We start from the raw sequence: 8,392 nt of genomic DNA on the forward strand, positions 1-8,392 counted from the left end.
TGTTCCCCATGGGAGTGACCTGATATCATTTACATGTATATGCGAACTAATGTAGCAAACATAAAGAAGATGACTTTAAGCCGAAGATGCTAGATTCTTAATACCACCTTGAAATTTTTGATACATATAGCCCTAAATTTTTTTCGTATTTTACGTTTTAGTGAACATTATATTACGATAAAACTGTTATAGTTCTTATTATAAGGACAATGATGACATAACAGCCTGAAATTTTACTGTTTCTTCTCTTTAGAAAACAAGCACCGCTATGTTCATAATGTATCACCAGTGAAAACAGCCACAAAAACCAAAAATGAATGGTTTGATTTCCAACTTCAACTTTCGCCAACAATGCTACGAAGAGTGGTGGCGTTTGATAAATCGAAGCAACCAACAATGAAACACTTTCAGGAAACTAAATCACCTGTATTGGTGAAGAACCTTGTACCAGTATGAAAGCAACGATTGGCTTTTAAACCACCAGTCGCATGTCTCACAGTGCTCAAATGCTGATGTTTCATTCTCTTATGTACAAGACGTAAAGCCGGAAAATTCAGAAGCGACATCGCAAGAAGCATGTGATGTCACTTTGCAAGAACCACAAAAAATAGCACCAAACCAAAAAGTCAATGTCTGTGCAACCCTGTCAATGGGTACAAAAGAACCCAAGAAAATTGAAACCAAGTCCGGTCAAACTTTGACAGTCAAAGAAGACTGTATCTTACAAGACGGCAGCGACACGATGGAAATCCACATATGGGAGCCAGTATTTGCCCAACTCATGAACAATAAGGCCTACTACTTCAAAAACTTGACACTACGATACTATGCAGGATCAAAATTCCTAAGCACTAACAAAAATACAAGTCACACTGAAGATTCCACGACCCTCCAAAAGCTTGTGGGACCAGAAATGTTGACAAATCCTGACAGAGATTGCTGCAAGTGAAGTGAAATTCATTTCCAACTTAAACATATTTCTTGCTTGTCAAATCTGCAAAAAACTGCGTTGGGGATGAGTCAGGAGAATCAGTTAGATGCCAAAACTGTAAAGTGCAACAATGAGTTAAAAACTGCAAATGTGAAGAATCTGTAGAGAACTGCATTCAAGATGGGGAGGCAGAATTGTGGCTCTCCACATTTACAAATGAACTAGTAGAACTATTAAAAAAAAAAACAAAAAGTCTGGAAAGCACAGAAGATGACAAAGAGGATGCCCTCATGGGATTAATAGACATCAAATTCAAATACAACTGCAAGAATAACATTGTTCAAGAAATCGGGAGCCAGTAATTTGCTCACAAAAGTGTACACCACTACAGCATGCCCTCATCGGACAAACCGATTTCAAAGTAAAATAGAACTACTAGCAAGTTGAACAATAACTGTTTTGAGAATATTTTAATGCGTTTTTATCTGTCCTTGCAACTTGGACAATAACTGTTTTGTCACTATTTAAATGTGTTTTTATCTTCCCTTGCAAATTGGACAATAACTGGTTTGTCATCATTTCAATGCATTTTTATCTTTCTTTGCAAGAGGAACAATAACTGTTTCCTCGATATTTTAATGAGCTTCTAGCTGTCCTTGCAAGTCAAAAAATAACTGTTTGGTCAACATTTTATGAGTTTTTATCTTCTTTTGCAAGTTGGACAATAACTGTTTTGTTATTTTTTTTAAATGCATTTTTATCTTCCCTTGCAAGTTAGACAATAACTGTTTTGCTATCATTTTAATGACTTTTTATCTTTCCTTGCAAGTTGGACAATAACTGTTTTGTTATCATTTTAATGACTTCTTATCTTTCCTTGCAAGTCGGACAGTAACTGTTTCATTATCATTTCGATAATGTCCCGACAGTGTTCATACATGTAGCAGTAACAAACACTGACTTCATTTTATATGTTATAAGTTGTGTTATGACATTTTCAAATTCTTGTATTTTTATCCATTTCTGTTTGGGTGTCTTTTTAAGGCATTTCTATGCTCTTTCTACGTTTACATTAAAATATTTGTGATTGATACCATTAATTAAACAATGAATCGTTCAGAGAGTTGCAGTAATTTTAGGAAACGGAAAACTTTAGCTCCACAGCTTCATTAGGGACTAGTCACTAAATGAAGTGAGGAGTGGGCCAAAGCAGAAAAGGGGTGGGTCAGTCAGTTTTGAACCAGAACGAAGGGGTGAGTCAAAAATTTGAGCCACCACTTTTCCAATTGCATCGCTTCCCCCCCTGTCGTACTTATTGACCAGTCCCTCATTGTGTAGCACAGAATATTCACAAAGCACGACAAACACCTACTTTGAGGACTACTTAAAAATAAATCCTCATTTCCCCACATCCTGTGAGAAAAAATAATCTATCAGACAAACAAACTCATAAGGAAAACATCGCAAGGTATACCCTCCAGGTTTGGTGATGGCTCCTCAACATTACTGTTTAAAAAAACAAATCGCTCCTTAATAAACAAGCTCCTTTTCACTTTAATTCAACCCTCTTCTACGTAAAATACAGAGAAATCAATATACCCTCTGTGTAATGTTCCACGATCTACAAGACACAAAAAGGTACCTTTCCACGCGTTCCATAGAAAACAAATTATTTCACCTCGTTGGCACTTGCTGAGAGGTACAACTAGTTTTAAGTTAGCTCTTGGCCTTTGTTCTTAAATTACTTCATTATTATTAAATTTAGTTTATGTACATATTTAGTATATTTTAATATTGTACTACACTTTTGATGATTGTATGCATGTTAAAAAGCACAATATAAATAAATAAACTGTGACTGTGCATGAGTCCTGTTGGAGACTCGGCCTGCCAAGAAAGTTGTTGCATAATCTGATCACTCCTAGCTATCACTGGTTAATTACCCACCAACAAAATAAATCAACACTGGAACTTAACAGATGAAAGACCCCTCATTTACATCTCAAAGTGTCCACCATTTTGTGAAATTTGGTGCGAGTGATTTGAATTCAGTGTGAGTGATTTGAATTCGGTGTGAGTGATTTGAATTCGGTGTGAGTGATTTGAATTGTGAGTGATTTAAATTTCGTGTGCGTTTATGGGCCACCGTAGATAGAGGGTACTCGACGAAGCAACTTGAATAGTAAATAAGCTTATCTAAGTGTAACTCTTGTGTTAAAATATCCTGATTCTTTCATTTGTTTTTACTGTGTTCAGCAAGCCTACTTGTAAAGTACGATTTGTTATTGCAGAGTGAAGCCCCAGTAAAAGCTCTTAGAGCGTCTAGTTCTTAAAATATTCGCAAATTTTTGCAAATCTCAGCCTCGCTATTCTTATAACATATATCCTTATAAAAAAAAAAAAAAAAAAAAAAAGAAGAGTGTAACGAAGTTCTCTAAACCCGAAAGTGCCCGAAATTAAGGCCATCCGGTGTCCGGAAAAAGCTAATTAATGCAACATAATGTTAAAAAAAAAAATGCTCTTCCTCCTCCAAAGTTTCATTCGAACCTGCTTGTGTTAGTTTGGCGGTTCAGCCGAATCCCCCAGTTCTCCAGTAGCGAATTGCAGATATTACCACAAAAAGAGATTGCTAAATCCGAAAATAAAGCCTGAAAAACCGAGTAGTCTTTCTGCATTCAGGGCGAAACAAGGAAATATTTTAAAGAATCGCATAACATGTGCGTGCCAGGCTGACCTTGTTTAACACTCCCGGCGACGGCCATTCTAAAATTCGCGGGTATTCACCTCAAAAACAGTCTAACAATCAATATGTAACATGAGTGAAAATAAGGTTTGTATTATACAAACTGTGTACTCCAGTCAAACATTTCTGTTTTGGCACGTTTAAACTTGTTAAACATACCTTGTCCAACTTTCAAGGTCTCCAACTTTGCCCGCGCTTGAAACACACTCGGTAAACACATGTGCAGTCTCTGTGACTTCAGTCTGCAAACTTCAGGTTCAATCTTAACCCGTGAACCTGAAAGCGAAGTCATATCGGTTAATGTTTGAAATTCTACAAGTCGAGAAACAAAGTAAAGCATATGTTTGGTGAGCAACATACCTGCATCCACAGAGACAGTTGACAGAGTCACCTACTGTGTTCGTGCCCTGCATGCGAGTAAGTCTGGCCTGGCCTGGCGAACACAGCGGTCAAACGTCGGGCATGCGCTAATGGGTACATTTTTGGCAGCCGCGCGCCAATTTCCCGTGCAAAAATTTAAAGGAAAACATGGAAAACAACCGGTGTCACGCAAAATTTACGAAAAAAATGAAAAGTTCGTAGAAATCTGTTAAAGGAAAAGAGAGTAGGTAAAAGGAAAACTTAAGACTTTTCAGGCACAAAGTTAATTAAGTTATCGGTATTCTGTTGATTTACCATTTTGTTTTAAGCTTTACCAAAAAAATTTATAAGTCTTGAAAACCAGTGTCAGGCTTCGAGCCGACGGCGTAGTATACATTAATAATAATAATAATAATAATCACTTTATTTAAGTGTCGATGTATTTAGCACTAATGTGCTAATTGGGGACACGATGCGTGACGCCGGAAACGGACGACAAGCGGTGTGTAAAAGAAGAAAAAACTGGAGAAGAAAAAGACAATTGCAGTGACTCGGCTTCGCTCAGACGAGCTGGAAAATTCTTGGCAAGGACTGGGAGGATTCCGTCCGGATCCTGGATTTGTCTGAAGCACAGGAACGAGATGAATCGAACTACAAACGATGTTCATGTCCATCGTCATGGGGGCATAGCTAGCCAAAATACCGATCCCAAACCGCCTGTACCAGGTTTTTGACCAGGTGGGAAAATCTTTTCCAAACTACAAACCTTGGACAAACTGGTGCACTAAATGCAAAGTCGAGGCGGACAAAAAATTCAAGAAGCACGGAAAATACATACCGCAGAAAGGAAAGACCTGCAACAAGCAGAAGGTAGAACAGTTTTTAACTCTTATTTCTGTTAGCTCTCGTTGTATAAGCTAAAACACAAACAAATACGTAAATAACGAGGACAATGTCATTTATAGGATGCCAATGACCCACGAAAAGAACAAGGTTATGAAAATATTTTGGCCGCCTTTAGTTGCCCCATAGCTCGCACATGCGCAGACGTTTGACCGCTGTGTCGGGCTGGCGCCTTATGGAATGATGGGAGTATAACCCGTATCTGAACAATAGCCTCCTTCGAATAGGCCTCCCTCCTATGGGCCGAAATTAAAAATAAGCGCCCCCCCCGTTTGGAATAAGCGCCCCTCCCCTCCCCTCCCTCCCCATTTTGTGGACGAGTAATGAGGCAACAACGGATGTATAGTTTTCGTCATGTAGTATTAGATTTGCACATTGTTTCAGTTTGTGAACACGTTTACTAGTAGTGAACCCGTTGAACACGTTAAGTACTGACGGCGCCGCTATTTAAACTTAAGAATCAGCTTTTTATGTCAATGAACAGCTTATGTTGGTGTTTACGCGCAGATGATGTGTTAAAAAAATGATCATGTCAGGCCACGATTTGGAAAAATTAAATAAGCGCCTCCCTCGAATAAGCGCCTCCATCTTCTCCTAAATTTGAAATAAGCGCCCCAGGCCACAGGCTGCCCAAGCTCACGATGCGAGGAGTTTTTTTTTTTTTTTTTTAATCTTTATGCGAACGTTCAGCGCTCGAAACGTGACACGACATCTACTATTACATAACGACCGAGTTTGGTTACGCGAAACGTGACTTTCGCCTTGCAGTATGTGGTGGTGTTGTGTTACAACGGTTTGAATTTATAAAGGTTTGTATGGGGAAAAACGGTAATCGACATTATAGCTGAAATTTTAGTATTTTTGCAATAAAAATGACTCACCTCAATGCCTTGCTGTCTTTTCTATTGTCATCTCACTTCTTAGCTCGATCCGAAGCCTTTTAAGCGAGTTATCGCTTTTTGGTTTCCCTCTACTAAGAAAATACCCAGGCGCTAATTAGATAGACTGCAAAACAGTCGTTTTCGGACGTTTTCGGAAGGCGCGAAGCGCCGTAAGCGCGATCCTCGCGTGTGAAGCGCGCGAGACTCACGGGCGTGTGAGACGAGAAAACGACTGTCGGCTTTTCTTACAACGAATTCGTTTTGAGCGGGGTCCTATGTCGCTGAGGTGACAGAAATTGCTTGACAGCTCCACCCACATCTTCCAGCGGTTATCAATCACACGCCACCTTCAGCGCAAAAGCGTCTAGACAAAACCTAAGTTTTGATGGACGTCTCGTTGCCGACTGTGTGCAAAATTTACCTGAAAAAGTGAAACCTTGCAGCTGTCCACTCGGAAAAATTTTCATTTTACTTTCGGTATGTACAGCTAGCTCGCTAAATACATTGGCATTATTTCTTCGTTTGTCGGGGTTTTCAACGGCCATTCGCATGCATGAATGACCACGAGAGCAAGCAAATCTACACGCAAACAAATTATTTCTGCACGTATTTTTCCTGTTTTTCTCAGACTGAACAATACTTACAAAATTATAAGGTTTATAGGACGTTTAAGTCTTGTTCAGTCCGTGGCCCCAAGAAAAATACGTGCAGAAATAATTTGTTTGCGTGTATATTTGCTTGCTCTCGGGGTCATTCATGCATGCGAATGGCCGTTGAGAAACCCGACCTGCCTGTCTTCAGTAACAAATTTGAAGGAATATTGCCAAAGTATTTAGTGAGCTAACCGTTCATACTGAAAGTAAAATGATAATTTTTGCGAGTGGATCGCTGCTAAATCGCTCGCAAACGCATCCAACTCGACGTCGTCCGTTTTCCCGCGAGAATTACTGTCTTTACTGTGAAACTGATACGGCGTCTATATCTTTTTGATGAGGTGTGAGTGACATTTGATGACAGGTTGCGTCAGAATTAAACCAATCGGAATTTCCCGTTGCTGGAAGAACGGGAAATTCTGAACGAATTTAACATATGCAAGGCGGATAGTCGTATTTTTTTAGCGTCTCTACCCATTCTCCCTCGCCGTTTTTACACTCGTCCAGACCTTCCGTTCGAATATTGACCGTCGCTCGCGATCGCAAAAAATACGACTGTTTTGCAGTCTACTAATTAGAGGATTTACGGTGATGACTGTGATATAAAACTCATTAATTATTCATGCAGCTCTTATCCAACGAGAGCATCTTATTCTGGTCAGGTGAATGGGTTTAGAAACCCAATGAAAAACGAGTTGAAAACCACGGCGTGTTTGGGAATAATTTCAAACACGGATGCAAATTTTCTTAATTTGCATATTGATTGAGCAAGAAAAACACATGGCGATAAACACCTTTATTCAATCACACATTTTTCAAAACAAACTTTAAACCTAAATCATTTACTGACGTTAAATGTAACGGTACAGTTATTAAACTCCCCAAAACAGAAAGGGCCATTCTTTTTCTAAATTTAAATTCTCGCTCAATGGTGGCGACCTCGTCCTTTGGTTCGCTTTGAGCCTTGCTGTACAGTTCCGACCTAAAATGGCACTAACGTTAAAAATTCCCAGTTCTAAGGCGTACTAACTTACTATCTACCCCTGCATTTAACAGACTAGACGCACACGTTACCTCGGAATAGCGCTGGCCACACACTTTTCCTCTTCTTCGCGAGTTTTAGGAGGTCTAACTCTGCACTCTGCCACTTGCTTTGCGAAGCAACGTGTTCGCTTAGAACTGACAAACAGCTAGGTAACAACGTGACATTGATGAATATTCAAAACTTGTCAAAGAGCAACAATTAGGTGATAGAATCACATTTTCACGTCCCAAAGATAATATTCGAATTGAGAAAGCTTATTCAAGTGAAAATTTAAACTAATTTTCTTTGTTGGAGAAGCAAGTTTAACAGTAGATCCAGAGAAGGCTGTGAGGATGTCATTATGCACGCGAATGAGAGCCGTTTCTGTGCTATGATACTGTTTGTAGGCAGACTGTAATGGCTCATTCAGGTTGTTGTTGTTAACATAGGAGATCAGTTGGTTAGCAACCAACTTCTCAATTGCTTTGCTGAGAAAAGTAAGATTCGAAACAGGGCGATAATTTGAAAACTGCGTGTGATCCAGAGAAGGCTTCTTAAGAAGTGTCAGTGTCCCTTTTTAAACATAAACTAAAAATAACCAGAATGCACTGCGCCACTTTTTACCAGAGTGCGTTGCGCCACGAACTACAGGAGGACGCCTTTTCGCGTGGATTCCAGTGAGAAAGATTAGTGGCTGTGTTTTGCTCTGATTTACCTGTAAAACGACGTGAAGGAGATTGTGCCTGCTTTCACAACTCTTGCTTTTCTTAATGCATGCAGTATGTGAAAGTTTGTAAATCTGGACGATTAATTGTGACATCTTAATTTTAAACTTAGTATGTCATTTCTTAGCAGTCTCGCCTACTTGGCCGAATTCTTAAATGACGAGAAATCGTC

At 39.4% G+C, this 8,392-nt stretch overlaps 2 protein-coding genes and 1 long non-coding RNA gene across 3 annotated transcripts in view; 2 read left to right on the forward strand and 1 right to left on the reverse strand.

Moving 5' to 3' along the window:
• The window catches only part of LOC145496232 (uncharacterized), a 448,310-nt gene that overhangs the window by 192,574 nt on the left and 247,344 nt on the right, over window positions 1-8,392 (forward strand). The window lies entirely within an intron of this gene.
• Window positions 1-8,392, forward strand: part of LOC145496256 (uncharacterized) — a 192,459-nt gene that overhangs the window by 41,504 nt on the left and 142,563 nt on the right. The gene's annotated exons all lie outside the window — the stretch shown is intronic.
• The window catches only part of LOC145496263 (uncharacterized), a 427,898-nt gene that overhangs the window by 33,340 nt on the left and 386,166 nt on the right, over window positions 1-8,392 (reverse strand). Inside the window, exon 11 of the long non-coding RNA XR_014050532.1 lies at window positions 3,834-3,950. This is a non-coding gene — a long non-coding RNA (uncharacterized LOC145496263). The remainder of the gene's footprint in view (window positions 1-3,833; window positions 3,951-8,392) is intronic.

The sequence above is a fragment of the Orbicella franksi genome, chromosome 8, assembly GCF_964199315.1.
Source record: "Orbicella franksi chromosome 8, jaOrbFran1.1, whole genome shotgun sequence".
Lineage (NCBI taxonomy): Eukaryota > Metazoa > Cnidaria > Anthozoa > Scleractinia > Merulinidae > Orbicella > Orbicella franksi.